This window comes from Bombus vancouverensis, chromosome 4 (genome assembly GCF_051014615.1).
Source record: "Bombus vancouverensis nearcticus chromosome 4, iyBomVanc1_principal, whole genome shotgun sequence".
Lineage (NCBI taxonomy): Eukaryota > Metazoa > Arthropoda > Insecta > Hymenoptera > Apidae > Bombus > Bombus vancouverensis.
In genome coordinates this window covers 6,576,848-6,595,203 of record NC_134914.1, presented here as the reverse complement: position 1 = coordinate 6,595,203, position 18,356 = coordinate 6,576,848, and the positions used below count along the sequence as shown (strand labels likewise).

The 18,356-nt window shown below is 34.9% G+C and overlaps 1 protein-coding gene and 1 long non-coding RNA gene across 3 annotated transcripts in view; both read left to right on the top strand.

The window, feature by feature from the left end:
* The window catches only part of Fur2 (furin-like protease 2), a 413,482-nt gene that overhangs the window by 67,549 nt on the left and 327,577 nt on the right, over positions 1-18,356 (top strand). The window lies entirely within an intron of this gene.
* The window catches only part of LOC143302633 (uncharacterized), a 134,880-nt gene that overhangs the window by 28,800 nt on the left and 87,724 nt on the right, over positions 1-18,356 (top strand). Inside the window, exon 2 of the long non-coding RNA XR_013058270.1 lies at positions 15,923-15,962. This is a non-coding gene — a long non-coding RNA (uncharacterized LOC143302633). The remainder of the gene's footprint in view (positions 1-15,922; positions 15,963-18,356) is intronic.

Below are 18,356 nucleotides of genomic sequence, written 5' to 3'. Positions count from 1 at the left end.
TACTTTTTCGTACAAGAAGAATACAATAATATAAAATGAACAAATAATTAAAATTACTAATAATAACAGGTCTACTAATAATAAATGGCGCGGAAGTATTACGTATAGCATTTCTAGCATTTTTCTTAAATGCAGAAAACGATTCACGAAAAAAGTCTAATCGATGGGCAAATAAATTAGCATGTTCGCAAATACGATTAATGTAAATACTAGAGGCATAATTAGTTTTGCACAAGGAAATGTGGAATATTGGGAATCTCCTAAAAGACCGGGATGGAGCAGTAAGCTTAACAAATTGAAGAATCTCTGGGCAGTCGGTATAATGGTTTACAATTTTGTATACGAATATAGCATCAGCCGTGAATCTCCGTTGCTCTAAGGTGAATAATCCCAGGGATATTAACAGCGGGTCGAAATTATGGCAAGAGATGGAAACGGGCTTTGTCATTTTGTGGGAAAAGGACGCAGAAACCTATGTCGAATCCTCTGAATGGAGACAACATGCGTGATGTGCAAAGGATTTCAGATGGAAGAGCGGTATTCCAGATGCGGGAGAATCAAAGCGGTGTACAGAATTCTGAAATTTATGGATTCCTAACATTTCCGCGCTTTCTTGTAATAAGATCAAGGACTCGAATATATATTTTCAAGTATATGTATGAATATATATTATTTATGAAAGACTATCTGTTTTCTGGTAGAATTAGTACGTTCGGATTTTTATACGTTTTAACAATTTTTATGAAATTTAAGATTTGATGTAAATTTGATAAAAAGTCATAAAAGTATCGGTGCAAGAATGTTGTAACAATTCGTCATTGATCAATATTAAGTTTTAAATATATCATTATTTCACACAGAATAAAAACTACATAGAGTTGTGCCCACTCTGTCACGTTAATAAAATTTCTACGAGAAAACGTTTCTAACTTCGTATGAAAACTATTTCTTCAAAAATAAAAAGTATGTAAGTACTGATTGCTAATAACATGTGAATTCTTCATTTATATTTACGGTGAGATGTTAAAAGGTCTTATGAGAAATCGAAAAGATTGCATTATAGAGAGTGGTTACAGGTTTAGAAGCTCTCACTTGCGGCCAAGTTTACGTCGTAACATTCTTCCTAAGAGAGTGAAAGGAAATGTATGTATCTTATGTATCCTAAATAGGTTCGCTCGTGAATTGGCACGCACACATACAGTAGTGCACTATCTCTTTCTTCATCTATGTACTATATGTATATTCATGGAACACAAATAAGTTGAAGGCAGCAAATAATTTATTTAAATGTTTGAAGTATCAGTGGGACATAATATGTAACAGTAATAATAATAATAATACGTAACAAATTTTATATTGTATATTTAGATTAATAATTTGTATGTATAATATAATAATATATATCAATTTTAAGTATGGGTTGAAAAATTTAAAACATTGAGGCAATATATTTTTTGTAAAATAAAATGTGAAAATATTCAAATTCTCAACGTGTACCTAAAGTTTTAAGATTAAATTCCGCACTTACAATTTCTAACGTTTCAAATCCGTTAACTATAGGTATAATATATCTATATATTATATTCTGGGTGTATATGCTATATTTTAGATAGGCGATAAAGATACAATCTAGAATAATGAAACATATGAAAGGTATAGAAAAATTCCTTATCTTGCAAATTTCTTTTGCTTTTTTTTCGCACGACGGTTATATAGCAATCTAATCGTAGAACTGCTTGGATAAATATAATGCAGGAAATATTCAGGGCAGTAAATTCGAGCGATTCTAGTTTTAGAAAACGTCGATCGGCACTAGGGATGAGAGATCTAGACCCTAAAATAAATCTTGGCTAACAAATTAGAATTGACCATAATACACGGCCCCGTGCAAAATCTCGAACGTTAAAGTAATTGTGTTAAAAGTTGTGCAGTTAAACATCAAGTGCGAAGAAGTTCGTAGGAGTTAGCAGTTTTGCCCGTTTAAGGCTATCGAGTGGTAAAACTCATTATGCGTGTTATGCGAAACACTCTGAAATTTCATTAGCATTGTAATGACATTCACCTACCATGGTTATGTTGGTAAAGTTAGCAAGCAATCTGAAAATATATATAGAAATTAGAAGATATTTAATGCAAGTATATATATATATATATATATATATATATATATATATATATATATTTCAGAAATCACAAAAGTAATTGATAAGTTAATTAATAAACCTCGATATTCATAGAGACTATATTTAAAACTTATTATATGGCTAAGATGCTCATGCTATACTACTGCTGACTAATTCTTTACTGATATACATTTTTCGATTCATCTCAAATTTGACCGATATAATCGTTACAATCGCGTCTCATTATCATAGACCGCGTAAATTTTCCGATGCAAGAATTCATAGAAACGCACAGAAAATATCAAGATATCAGCTAGAAGTTAGTAACATATTTAGCAGGCGAAACAAATTTTTTTTTCAGGTTTCATATTTTAAGATACATTTATAACAATATGAATTTGCATAGATACCCACGCTCTACTCGTTTCTGTGATAATCAAATTTCGAAACGTCTCATATTGTTTGCGTATGTTATTAACACACACGATGTATATATAAAAATTTCCTACAGTAGGTGTTCGAATAATTTCACGAGCCACTGTGTATAAACACCTACACGTAGTTCATATCCATCGTTAAAAAAGAGGAAAATTCGGTGCTCAGTTTTGACGGGCAGTTCGTCAATTGATACGGTGCATCGACAGCTAACATTCTGACAGTGGCGAGAATCGTGAAACCGGCTTTCGTGAGTGCTTTCAGAGGAGAAACCGAGGCGACGGGAGCGGAATTTCAATTCTTCCGGTGAAACGGGCGCGCGGCTGCAACCGGAGCTTTCCGGGATATCGATACGGGGACTTGAACAACTCTTTTCTATTCGGGATCGACGAGACAGAGCAGGTGTGTCCACGCGACCTTCCTCGAATTGACACCGTAGATGCGAACTCTTTCGAGAAGCAAGCAACGAGGGGGATTTCGTGGTATGTCCGCTTCGCGAAACCTTCGTGGAACGGTATGCGAATGTCTTTCGACGTGGACAGATTTTGAATTCCATTTATCCTTGGGGATATAAATATTTATATGTATCTGGAAAGGAAGTGGGCAAGTATCTCTTATAGTTAATTAAAGAATTTAAAGATTTATAGAATATAGAATTAAAGAATTTGAAGATAAAATGATTTTGTTAGCGGCAGGTTGGACCGGTTAGAGAATATTTAGGTTTAAAAGATATTTAGCCGTGATTTCTTATTATGAATTAATCAAAGCAAATAGAAAAAGATATATCTTAAAAATAATTTTTATGAATGTTTTGTTAATTAGGTATTTATGGGTTAGTCATAGTTGGTAAATTAGTTCATTGACTTTTTGACGGGTTACGAAGATTTCCCATCTTTCATAATGCGGAAAGTCTAATAATTTTAAAAAAATAATAGCGAACGCATCGTTTCTTACGAAATGGCATATTTATGCGAGAAATCGCGATGGCATCAGGAATCAAGCGGTGAATGGCACGCGCTAAACGCTGCGTGTGCAGTCTCGTTTCCTTCTTCCTGTTTACTATATGTGTTATATACGTGGTCGCGTGGTCGACCGTTGGCTTTTTGCCGGTATGTCCATGCCACGACCGCCTCTTTTTTCCTTACATTTCCGCCATTGTCATTGACATAAAGCTCATTACTCAATCTCAGATTTCCAGGAGCGGCTCGTTCCGTCCCCGTGAATGGTTGCTTTCCTGCAATTAATGTCACCAGTTTAATTCGCTCGAATTGATCCGATTGAATTAAGCAGTACCAAACAATTTTCTTAATTACTGTTCCTCAGTTTATTCGTACAATATGGTTCCCAGATATTTTAAATGGGTTCGTTCGATAGAACTAGCCGAATTGAAACAAGCTTTATTACATTATAATTATATGTATCAGCAACTTTAAAAGAAATAAGATTTCGTTGCTTACGCACAACTATTTTAATGTTGCGTATATTAAAATATTCTTTACTTAATGTTTTTTTAAATTAAATTACAATTAATTAATGTTGCGTATAATAAAACGGCATCGAATAAAATTTAACTGTGACGCATAAACATGTTCCCAAAAATATTTCAAGCGATAAAAGTTGTCATAAACATGGTGAGAATGTATGTATTACACAGCACGTATCAGTAACTCTGTTACAAAGCAATATTTCTGTTACTCTTTACGATACGATGAAATATTTCAGGAACGAATTATCGTATTATTAATAGTAACAGAGATATCGTTTTGTAACATAGTTTCTGAGACACCCTGTATGTACGTATATCTAAAGCAAAGCAGCGCAGCGTGGTGAACAGAGTGGGAGGAGGACGTTGAGGGTTGAACTGTGCTCTCATCAACTGTCCTCTGCATGATGTCATTACTTAATTAAGATGCAAACTGCTTTCTAACTTGAACGCGGCCAAACTGTTGGTAATATCGTCACTTCGCTTAGCCACTACTTCCTGCCTAGGTTCAGCTCCTCGTTTCACCTTGTTCATCCATTCCACGTGAAAAAGGCCGCGAAACAACGAACCACGAAGGACGGCGTGAAAGAGCGTTATGTTCCTCCGTTGTTTCAACGAGCCATAAGCCGTGGCAGTTCCTTTCTGAACTTCCTACCACTCGATAATGGTTTCTTTGGTCTTTTACGACGATCGAAGATTTTACAACGGAAACTTCCTCCCTCCGCCCCCGCCCCCCCTCTGTAACGGTCTAATGGGAATTTACATAATTCGACGTTCAACTCGTTGCAGATTGTTTCAAGTCGCAACAAGGTGATAAATCATAATTAGGAGATTGTGGATTTACGCAAAATTTGAAGGCGCAAAAATGGATTATAAAACGGATAAATACATTAAATTTAGGAAGTGGTATATTTGTCGTAATCTTTTCATAAATGAAATAAATTATTATTTGGATTCCACGCTTTTCCCTATATTCACAAAGATATAAATTTGCATAAAAATCTGATTAGAATTTGTATAGCATTATCGTAGTATTGAGATAGTCTAGCGTTTTTTCTAGCAAACAGTCGCAAGAGTGGAATAATTGCTAGTTTATTAATCCTAAACCTAATTCATAATTCGAGCTGTAACTTTGATTAAAATTCAATTTCGATCTCTCTTACTTTATAGAAAACAGACATTGATAGTTGTATTCTTGATATTCTTATAATAACGATTTACATTGATAGAAACTTTTCTCTAAATGGATGGATCACAAATATAAAACTCAAAGCTAATTTCCAACGCCTGCCGCTAATACAGAAGTGTTACAAATGTATTTAAATCAGGTGATTATAATAAATATCTCGTATACGAATTGACGAAAGAGAAGCGAGATTTTCATCAGCTAGCAACGATATCGTTTTCCAGGATAATTGGCCGCATTTTTTCAAAATAATATCCGTACGATATGGTTATCGATACCGTTCTATCAGGGTTTGTTTGCACTCGGAATGAATTCATTGGAGTTTTCAATATTCTCTGTGCAATACTTTGTTCAAAAAGATAAAAGAAATCTTTGGAAAGAGATATTGGAATATCCGTAGAATATTTTTGGCGCGAAAGAGATACAGCGTATTTAATACGTCGATTTTTTCGCCGGATATTCAACATCGCGTGTGTTATCTTATTGAAATTTTTTCAAACATACAGGATCGAATAAATTATGAAATTATTCCGCTGGATAATCCTTTGATCATTTGAAATGATGTATTTTTATCGTGTTTCTCGATTAACATTCTCAATCTACGTACCTTTGCAAAAGTCACCTTCGTTGAAATAAATAAAATCTTAACCTCGATATGCAGATAGGTACACGTGGAAATTATTACGACGCATGATCAAATATTTATTCTCAATTTATAAAAATATGTACGAAACAACTAAAACAAACGTGCAGATAAATAATATATATATGATATGATATGATTTTTTCTTGTATGGGTAAAAAGATATCCAAAGAAAGAAAGAAATACGCGAAATATTAACTGTCCTAGAGGAAAAAACTATTTCAATTTAGATGAAGTCAAGTCTCTACGATAATTATTGGACAACATTTTTATGGTTCTTCTAGCTCTAAAGCCAAAAAGTCAACGAAAATGTAGTCGTCATACCTTTCACGAGAAATATTTCAGTCAGAAAAACTCAAATAATATGACAACGTTACTTGAACAATAGTGAATGCATAGAACTGTAGATCAAATATTCGTGGCATACTTAACGACACAACACAAAAGTATTGTAAAACGAAGCTTGAGGACCGATGATTTCTTTACAAGTAAACGGGATTGAATTTCGTGCTGTAGAAGGTTTCTTTTAAAAGATCGCGACAGCCACGTACACTTTTTACTGCTTGTGCTTGGACGAGCAGTTTTCCAATTCGATAAAGCGTTCCACGAACGACGCATTTCCGACGTCGTTGAAATGTCGTCAGGGCGGAAAAGAATTTTTCTGTGCGTAAGAACGAGGGAAAGAGGGAGAGAGAGGGGTTAGCCACGGTTTCTGTGCATCGCATTATGCGACCCACGGAATTGTAGAATGCGTATTTCATGGCAATGTTTCCGAATTGTTCGCGAAAATGCGTCACGACTCACCCTTTCGTCTCGTCATACCACCAATCGCACGTTTATTCGGATAATAAATGTACTTCCTTTCACAGGCATTGAGCCACTTTTTGGTTTCATATAAAATGTGATTGATAGTTCGTTTAACACGTAATTGTCACGCGCCGAATGGTTTTCAAATAGCGTTGAAGAGTTGACGATTTTTAAGAAGAAAAAAACAAAATTAAAAGGAATAGTGAAACAGTTGCAGAGTGAAATTTTGTTCATAACAGGTCAGCGAAAAGCATTCTAAATATGTGAGATGATAAATTTCGCGGATTCCCAAGCACGAAACGCATTCATGCCATTATGAGCAGATACTTGTTGCATTGAGTAATGGTCCATTTTCTATTGTGCATTTTCTATTGTTCGCAGCAAAATATCTTGAAAAATTTTATTAAAAGATGCGAAGAAAATTTGTATTAATTAGAATTTGTACCATGTTTGAAGTTTAATTTCAAATATATGTGTACGTGATTGCAAAGCATCCATAGGAATGGACTTTTGTGCAGTTTATGAAACGATTATACGAAACATTCTCGGTGTTTATAAAATATTATGAATATTATCTAATAATATATACAAAATGAAAATTGATCATCATTTGAAATCGGGGAAATTCTTATGTACAATTTTCATTAACCGATCTCTATAAAAGATTACAGATGTATAAAGAGTTACAGTAATTGTCATATAAAATCAATTTTATCTTATCCTGAACCTTAATCTATTTAAAATCATAATAAACAGAGAAATGCAAGTCTAATTATCTCGAAAATTCAAATGCCGGCACAAACGATATTTAATTCACATAAACGTTCTCATAAGCCATTCTGAAACCGCTGAAATAAATAAACTTCAATGAAATCCAATAGAATTCGCTAACGAAATTCCAATAGAACGCTTGAATCGCACGAATTGTTTCCTTTTGGTAAATTCGCCGACTCTACCCATTGCCGAGATGCAAAGTAAATTCGGCATTCATTACACTGAGTCGTTTGTTCGTTGATCTCTATCCGATGTTCTTTCAAGTTTCGTGTAAATTTTAAAATCTACACTTGCGAACTGGAACCTTTCGTGTCGCTTAATAATAAGTACTTTCGTATGATTACAAAAGTTTGATTTTATGAAAACGAAATGTTGTATCTGGTAAAAAACTACTTCATTGTAAGACAATGTACATACATATGCCAATACCAATGCCAATATCTGTAGCCATCAAGTATTTATATGCGTATATGTATGTAATTCTGACAAAAATGTGATAATTGATCGATAATCGACAACAGAAATCGCACTTTCTTGTTTCATCGATTTTCATTCGCTTGAGAGAACGTAACCCATTACGCGGCTATGCTCCGCGCGATCGATTCGTCAAATCGAATACAATATCCGCTAACTACTAACTCATTAGAATCCTATTATACGCACTGGTAATGGTGTTCATAATTATATTAGCTGATGCTTCGACTACGGTTAGCCGCTCGCTTCTTCAAACACGATGGCGATCCGTCGTCGAACATGATTAATGGGAGAAGCTACGAGAGAATTTCTATAGATTGAATATCTCCATTTTATCGATCAAGCTAAAATTGATACCTTATGTGTTTTGAAAAATATGCAAAATATTTTATCTTTTACTTTAGTGAATATTTTACGTCCAGAAAATATGTTTCGTATGTGCGGACACCAACACTTTTTTCAAATACCAACATTATTACTGTTATCGAGTATTCGGAAAATGAAAGATCACATTGGTTTCCTAAGTCGTGTGGTTCCCAAGGTGCGATGTCAGTCCAGGCAAGGGTTTGCTATCGTTGGTCGCCGGCTTAATGCATTTACAACGTCGCAACCATAAAACCGAGGCACTAAGGGGTTAACCGGGCCACGTATCGCTTTCTAAGGGCCAGCTAGCACTCCTCGATTCCCTTGAGAAAGAGGCAAGGCGTAGTTTCGATGCTCGTTGCCGGTTAAAAGCTCAGGTGCTCTATCCAACATCATACACGTAGTGAAAGCAGAGGAAGCTTCGTTTAAAATGGACCAAACTTTGCCCAAAAGGTCGAAGTGGTTTCTGTACCTCGGTTATAATCGATTTACCAGCTTCCAATACTTTACGAACGACAATAAACGATTTTTAGGATGATATGATTTTCTGACTAATAAAAATATGTAGTATGCAAAATGATGTTAATCTATGTAATATAAAGGATGTTTCGTAAAAGTTTTATTAGAAAATTCCTAGAATCAATGAATTCACAATAGGACGTAATTAGTATAATTTGCCTATGATTGACTTAATTCCAGTTAGAAGACCAATTTCTAAGACACTAAGCCCAACTTCTATTTTCGGCTTGGTCGGAAACAAACTAGCTTTGATCGAACAAAATTTACTTTGGTAGAGGAACTTACTACTCTTGTACAATCAACCTTTGCTCGGTTACACTACAATTCTCTATCCCGTCCAGTACACGCTTGCTTTCCTTCGATAGTGGCTTGGCGTGGCTCTCTGTCGTTTGCCTCACAGAGGCAAAACCGTAGTCGAGATTCTGTTTGCGGTTAAGTTCTGGGACTGTTTGAACGAGGAGGTTTCCAGCGTCGATGTCTCTACGTTTGTGTAGGCACAGGTAGAAAGGAAACGGAACGCGATAGGAACAGTTAAAAGACGTCACCATTCAGAGCGCTGATAGTCGCAACTCTTGCTATTCCTTTTATTTTATTATCAATTTTCTTCTCTACTCGTCCAACTGTTTAATCATTGCAATCCTAAAACGGTATCATTGGGTTATAAATGATAATAATCTATATCAGGTTACTAAATTTTACGGTATTTTCTATTCTACACTCTTCATGATAAAGATTATTAATACAAGCCTAAAATTGTAACACTGGTTTAGTCCATAGTCTTTTGATAAATTTGATAAATCAACAATAACACAATATTGAAATTGTAATATCTTCTAAATTAATGATTTTTTTAACTGAGTTACAGCTTTTTTTTTATAAAAATTGAGTTGCATCGACAAATATAGCAAAGAGTATATGGTTTCGTTTAAAACAATTTTAATGTGTTTACGTATAAAAACTAATATGTAACATCAGAATGTGTCCCGTTTAAAAAGATTCTACTTTGATCTACAACATTTTTCGCTAAACGTAGTAATATCTCAGATACCTCATCCTGTTGAATGTTTTTATTTTGACTTGATTAATACCAGTTGTGCACATCAACAGTCATTAGTTCTGATGTTAAATTGTGCATAATAGGCAGTGACTGGAGTAACGAATCGATGGATGTCTGAAATCCCGGGGATCTTAAGCATTCTGCCTTCCTTCATAATTGAGAGGTTAGCAAGATGATGCTGTAGGTTAACGGAGGGACTAGGTCTAAGGAGGGTAGAACCTGTGTCCACAAATTGTTCGTGTGTATCATAGGTCGTGGGTTTAAACACATACATGTATCGCCATTGATCGTGTGGTTCTAATTGATCCGGACCTCAGAAATGCAAACCTCCTGCAGCTATAAAGTAATTTACGAACTAATTTTTAAATCGAAATGGTCATGGACCGTAGCATAAAAATGCTAATTAAATCCAACCAAATAAAACGTAACGCCAACTTAAAAAAAGAAAATAAATAAAAATTAATTAAAACGACTACTGTATTTTGGATGTTTTATATAATTTTGTATATGACATGCATTTTGTGTAGCACTAAAATTCCCATAAATAGGTACATAACAATTCTGAATTCAGTGAAATTATAGTAGCTATCCCACAAACACACTAACAAAGGAGAATAAATAAAAATTTCAATGATCATCCCTTTGCACCATTAGAATACTATTCTCTCTTCCCATAATAAGAGCGTAACCGCAACATCGAAGAACATCGATAGAACTACTACGTGAACTACAGAACCGTCCACTGAATAAACCACACTCGTCTTTGACCACTTTCTCTACGTTTCTCTACGTCGAGCTTCTCAAACGACAGAGACGATCTCGAAATGAAGAGCTGTAGAATAAGTCCAAAAAGAAGACACTGAGAATAGACAGGCTAGTGAAATTGAAACAGTGTTGTGACGTATCCAGTGTCTACTTGCACACTCATTTATCCTAGCTGCTCCGTTTCGTCCACTTCCTCTGTTTTCGGCGCTATTTCATGTCTTTGTTCACTGTTGCACACGGTCTTCCAAAATTGAGCCGCAGCAATAGAAATAGGACAATAGAAGTATTTATTAAAACAAACAGAAAAGGCTTAACGAATGGGCCATTTGTTATGAAGTTTTACGGCTCTTCGATAGATTTCGTTACATTTCGTTTTGAATAAATGTAAGAAACGGGGGAAACACTTACGTCAAGCAACGTACGATATATTTTACTGCTTAACATGCCTCTAATAACATGTCAAATGGTCTATTTTCAAATGTAGGTGGCTTTAAAAATGATTTATAATCGAAATTGGCGAATTACGAGGCAAATTAATCAGCTTGGCTGAAAAAGCGAATTCTTATGCGTCTATGGCATATTGAAAAGCGTAAAGACGTATAGAATGTACAAAAATGCGTGTATAAAATATTCAAAGAACTCTCTTCTTATAATGTTACAACACAAAGAACTCTCTTCTTATAATGTTACAACACATATTATTTATAATATTTAATAAGTGAAACAAATCGCTGGTTAGCCTCCACAATTTTTTTTTTTTTTTTTATATACATATCCACAAAAATAGAAAGAACTGTATTTCTACTTATAACCTAAGGTTCACAGCTTCAACTGTTTGAAACACCCCGTAGAAATTGGTAGAAACACAGAGAGAGAAGAGAGGAAGGCTTAGCGCGGTTAGGTTAGTTTCGAGGTTGGTTAGTTTAGGCATGTGTAACGAGGGCGTCGCAGCAGTTCCGTGGTCGCACGAACCTCGTCCACCGCAGCTATTTGCTTCTGGAAACGAGACGCTTGTTTCATAAGCGAAACAAGACCATTCCTGCGGGATGGGGGAATTTCTCTACTCGCGTGCTGCGAATCGAACGATTTCTGGAACTCTCTCTCTCTCTCCCTCGTAAAACGGGGCAGATGGTGATGAATGCGAACAGATTGCTTGCCGGAGCTTTCGTATGCGCGGCCTCCAGACTGCTCGTCGAGGAAGAAGAAGCAGGACCCGATGGAATGTCCGGGACGTTGACTGATCCCACCACGGAGTGTTGTTGATGGAATGCTAGGCTTTGGATCGAACGTTTAAATGTTCCAGCTTTTCTCTCCCTTTTTTCGGTTTCGTCTTTTGTTTGCGAGTTAGAATGAATGGATTGGAATGGTTGATAGAGCGACAAATTCTTGAGGGGAGAAATTGATTGGGGAGATCTCTGATAAAAGAGCTATTGTATTTATTATACGCAACACGTAATTAAGGCCAAATATCTTAGATTTCGTATCATTTAGTAATACTTTTATATGATTATGCCATTGCATTGGAATTATAGATCGAACGTTTAAACGTCCCAGTAAGGTCGATACCTAAAGGCGATAAAAACACTATTCTCATAACACTGTTTGTCTATAAAGTGGAATGTAAAGCTAATTAATTGTATTATATTGTATAGATTAAGCGTACTTGAGAATGAGGGCATCTCAATTAAAAGTTAACTGTGCAGTAACATACATATGTGAGAATAGATGGTGAAGATATTTATATTGACCTTCTATTATAAAAATTAATTCTTCTATTCATTGGTGTCTATTTCTTCGTTACTGAATAAACACGAATGAATTTATTTTCAAGCACCGTTTCTTTCTCATTATTATGCATTGTTTTACTTTGAAAATTCATGGCAGCGATTTGTAATTTGGTTTAGTCGTTGTGACGGCACTTGGCAACAATATATATCGCCGAAGCGAAATGCCTAATGAGCTATCAGTATCCAAACGGTCCTTCCGTCGAATGTTCGAGAAGAAGGCGTGCGTGGCAACGATCGCGGACGCTTAACAAACGCGGGGATATTGAGGGGCGACAAAAAGAAAAGAATCGAATCCAATCGACAGTTAAGTTTGAACCAGGAAGCGATAAAGTCGAGTTATAACCGCGCAGCGAGATTGACTAGCGAAACCGAGAGCGATACGCGACGCGATCAAAAGAAGACACTTGTTAATAAATATATTGTTGACCTAAACACCGAGTGATTATTTAACGCACTACACCTAATATTACCCTTTCATTTGAAAAACTGTCACTTAATGATTCCAGAAAATAATGTCCATGATCGATACTTTTCCTACAATGAAAAATATACGACTCATTGCAAAATAATCTTTCCGAAATTCTTTTAAATGATTCTTCAGAATGACTCTTCAAAATGATTCTTCGAAATTGCATAAGCGTTTGCAGTCTAGTTTTTATCAAGTATTGAAAGACATTTTGGCAAGCGACAGTTGTTCGACGTCTCCCAAAATAAATTCCGCTCCACGTACGAGCGATCGTTATTCACCGAGAAGAGGATATCGTGATCCTTCATATTCCTTCTCATTTCGAATGGACGTTTTACGAGTGACAGGAAGAAACGATCGATAGTTCGATAACTGTGAGACCTGTTCTCTGGTTAACACACGAAAAATAGAAGCATTTGACGATCATCGTGATGTCGTTTAATAAAATCATCAAAAGTCGAAGACAAGACGTGCAAGCCTAATTAGCATAATTATTATATAATGAATAATTTTACATTTATGCTACATACACAAAAGAAGATATATATGTATTAATATTTTCTACGCAGGGCAGCAAAAGTTATAAACTTTTCCTGTTTTCGACTGCAAAAATGAGTCCTTTTAAAATATCCCAAATGATAATACATCTCTTAACTTTTTACGGCGAATTAGAATTGAATGTTAACTTTTTTTTAACAGTTTATTATTATGGTTCTCAATCCTTTGCTAGCATTCTTTTTAGTGGGATTTTAGATCTTTTTCATGAAATTTTAAAAGTTGTATTTTCAAATAAGTAATGAAATTTTAGCTTGATTCTCACTGTGTCAGACATTTTTCATCCTTGGAACTCGTCATGTTGTTAAATAATTACACTTTTTAATGTTACTAGCAGACGGGCGAGAAGGGGCTGCTCTTTGTAAAGTTTTATAACATACTGCTATTTATAAAATTTTAATTCACAGAAGTGCACAGAAAAAGTTGGAGTTCTAATTGTTACGATCATTCTGATACTAATACAACGTTATGATATTTTTTTTTTACTTAAGTGGACGAATCTATAACAACGAATTATTCACTAAAACATAGTTTCTTCATTACTATCTATGATTTGTCGAAAAAGCTTTTAAATCACAACAGAAATTTTAAAAGCATAATAACAGCACGAATATCAAGCAAATATTGTCCTAACCTGCGAGAGATTATAGAACTCTCAGATTGATTATTTATTTCTGGGCTCGCTAGTCAAGTTCAAGTATACTTGATAAATTTTCAAATTCGGTTTCCTCGAAAACTAAACCGAGAATATACAAATTTCATTCTATATCTTTTTCCTATTTTTCCATGAGCAATCACGTCGTGTCCACTTTTACGTGTTATTCGATCAGATCCTGTATATCCACATACGTATAGCGAATAGTCCAGCAGCAATTAATTATTCGAGTCATATCACCATATAAATTTAATGAAAGTCTTTGTTGTGCATAACGCGACGCGTCACTGCATTGTCACAACTGTATGCTAATGAAGCTTGGTAAATGATAAAGGCGTGGAGGCGCATTGATGCGCAAACACGTAGATAGGTTGAGGGGCCTTTGTTGGGGCTATGCGTTTTCATTCACGCGTTCCTACGAATTTATCGATGCCGACGTGTTTGTGCTTCGATGTAGAAACATTGTAGTACGAACTTCAGCATTTCGATTGAATGTGTTGCTTGATAGGACGCATAAAATTTATGTCTTTGTACCAGAGTTTTAATATTTAAATGTAGATTGATATCTTTCAATCTCTATGCAGCGATACAATTCAATTGGAATTTCAATAATTCTTGAGTGTATTGTCAATATTATGCATATATTTCCCTGTTTTATAACGATTAAGCATTTACAAAAAATTAGGTAAACTTGAATAATAATGGTTAGAAAATTATTAAAATTATCTAGAATTATACTTATAATTCTAGATAAATCTAGTTATATGTATAATCCTAATTATAAGTGTCAGTTCTCCCTTAGCGAGCAACTATTCAGAATCTGTTTTACAGAAAGTTCTATCTTTGCCTTTTACTAGTTGAAAAATTAATTTTGCGTAACTTTTGCATGTCCACTGAAGTTTATTATTTGGTATATCTGTTCAGATTATTCGACATGCGTAAAAATTATGATAAAATACAACATTTTTATTCAAATAGAAGAAAACCATACAAGATAAAATACTTTTTTTTCACAGATATACCCTAATCACTCTTTCGTATATTCGTACATTTTTTTAAAATCCACGACGCCAATGTATCCGTTTAATCGCGAAACTTCCACAAAACGAACATTCAAAGAATGGATGTTTTTCGCTGAGCAAGTCGCGCGATGTTTAATGGTAATTGGTATATTCGAACGACGTAATCTTGGTCAGCCTTTTATTAAAGCGATATCACGCAAAGAAGTGGCAAAAGAGCAAGATTAAGAGGGAAAAGATGATATTTAGATACAGATACAGTTCGTTGGGCGGTGGCATTAAAGTTTCCTAGTTTTCTCTTTAACCTGTTCGCCAACTAAGGGAAACAAACTTAATAACGCCTTTGATGAAATTTGTTCGGTTAATTTGCTCAATTGCTTGATGCTGACCAATGAATTACGTGATTAGGATAGTACATACTGGTTTCAACCCCGATAATATGAGGATCCTTTAGGTATACGTTTGATCCTCTTATTTTACTGATCCTCCATAATCTGTATTATGGAATGGATATTATTGATTAATGAATATTGAATTTGTATTCAGCATAAAAGTACATGATACAAATCATGATAAAGGAGAAGAGATATGTCAATATTATTAGCTTTGTGTATTTTATTCTGTATTTTACAGATTGTAAATTAGAATTATTATAGAAAGTCATGTTCTACTGTTTAATTCCTGCATTCCGTTATTGAATGTCAATCGAATCTCTTTATATTTACACGAAGAACAAATAAGATATATCTTTAAAAAATATTAACGAAAATGTACGAGCATATGTTGAAACTTCTTTTTCTTTTTGTTATAGGTATGTTCTGAGGTTCAACAAATAATCTTATGTAATTTATGTAAGTAGTATCATATCGATATTTATTATTTAACAAAGTGAAAGAATCGTTAGCAAGGAAGATTATATTATTGTATTAAAATTACATCAGTATATGAAAGTTTAAATTAAAAGTTTGAGCTGAAACATAATTAGAACCCTGCAAGGAACTTAAAAATCCCACTAACTATTTACCTATATCTTAACTTCAAATCTTATTTCTCAACAATTCTTCACAAAGCTACCTCCGCATTTCTACTTGAAACTGCTCAATCCCAAGAAAGCATCCACTGCAACGCATCTTTTACTAGACCATAGCAATAAAATTTTTTTATTCTACAATAGAAGCACAATATCTCTCTGCAATAGAAGCGCAATCTTCATTCTCGAAAAAAAAAAACAACGAAGAAAGAAAATGAAACTCACTGCCGTGTCTTTGCGCGGTACCATCACGCTTGTCAGTGAACGAAAAAAGTAGAGACAGCGATGGGTTCAAACACGTCGCAAGTAAACTTGCAAAATTTTGAAATCTTTAAACTTTCAAACTCTGAAATTCTAAACTTCCGAGATTCGAACATTGGAAAATTTCGTAACTTGAAAATTCTTGAAAATTCAGCAAAGTTGTTATCACTCGATTTTTGAAACTTGGGATTACTCGAATGAATCATTATATCTTATGAGTAGCATTCGAACTCTATTGCAGCAAACTTTAAACATTGAACTCGAATTATTAAATTATCGAATATTTATTATTCGGCACAGCAAACTTGATCCCATCGCTAGATGTTAAGGAAAGAGGTTGGAGGTCGCAAAGGGTAGAAACACTTAGGAGGAACTGGAACAGTAGGAGAACAGAGTTTTCGAGCCCATGGCAGCCGGGTGCATGCAGGCGGATTTTTCGAGGCCATCAGAGCCGCTTTTTAGCTGGCCACGGAAGACAAAAGTGCTTTTAATGTTTTAACGAGCGGCGCTGAACCATTGTTCCCCTGTTCGTGGCTCGCTTTCGGTTCGCTTCGCGGCGATTTCGAATGCCGAAACGTTTTTACGGCCTCTTCTCTCGTCCGCCGTCTTTCGCTGTGGCAACTTATTTTCCTGTCGTTCGTGTTATTTTTTTTCCTTCTCTTTTTAGTTTGCTTTTTTCTTTAGTGTTTTTACAGGAACGTTGAAGGGACTCGCGTGTGTCACATTAGCCGACAATTTAAAGAGTTGCCCGCGAACGAGGCAATTTCGTGTAGCGCAATTCTTCTTTCTAGCTTCTCGTATTTTTAAGGCTCGTTTTTATGTGACACGGAAATTAAAAGTCATGGACAATTGTAATTAATTGCGGATATACTTGTACATTTTTCGAATATTTCGTTCGAACAAAATAGTGTTGTTCACATTAATCGATTAGTAAAATAAACGAATATAGTTATGCCCCGTTCAATGTCACGATTTTGAGTAATGAGATGTACATTATAGATTATAAAATTAATTAAACATTTATTTAATTAATTAAACGTAAAAATTTGCCACATTTAGCTTTCTTATTCGAAGTATCTTTTCTTCGATATAACTCAATAATAATAACTTAACTATACATAACAATTGTCGAAGCATCTCTTGTTTAGGACGTGAAGCCTGAGGTTGAGTTTACGAAACTCCTGAATATACAGATAATTTATGTATAGATATAGAACATTTCTGACAATTCTTCTTACTGAACAAGTTATGTAGGTCTATTTGCGTGAATGCGTATATCGTAATACTGTCGAAAGGTAGACGTAACACAAATATCCAGTTATAAACAGAATGGAAGAGAATAAGTAAGATAGAATCGGCGCAGTCTCTGGAACACCAGCTCAGTAGCGCAGGGTAAATATAATATCACTACCATTCGACTTCAAAATAACAAAAAGAATGCGAAATATACACTATATCGATATCATGATTCTTAAACATCAATTTACGACTTCGAAGAATTAAAACCGAATTATTCTATTTTATTCCATTTTACGTAAACTCCTTTAAATTCATATTTTTCCTCTTTTCTCGTTCTCCCACGAATTCCAATGCCACTTCGGCTAATGGTAAAAAAGTAGTGAGATCTTCATCGCATTAAAATCTCGGAACAAAACCGCGGTTACGGAATATTCCAATTCCCATCGGTGGTTAGAGCACGTGCGCGGAGCATCGGCGTTCTTTGGGACGAACATTAAACGAGATATTCTGGCAGTTGAAAACGCGAAATCGCGGTATACGCAGTGTTTCTTTCGCTGTATAATTAATTGGAAGACAACGTTGCAACAACGCAACAACGTTGACAATCTGCTGGTATATGTAATTTATCATTAGAAATCAAATAACGTTGGAATACTTTTGTCAGCTGGTAGATGACGTTTATAGGAAATCCCATGTTTAGCTATCTAACATAACT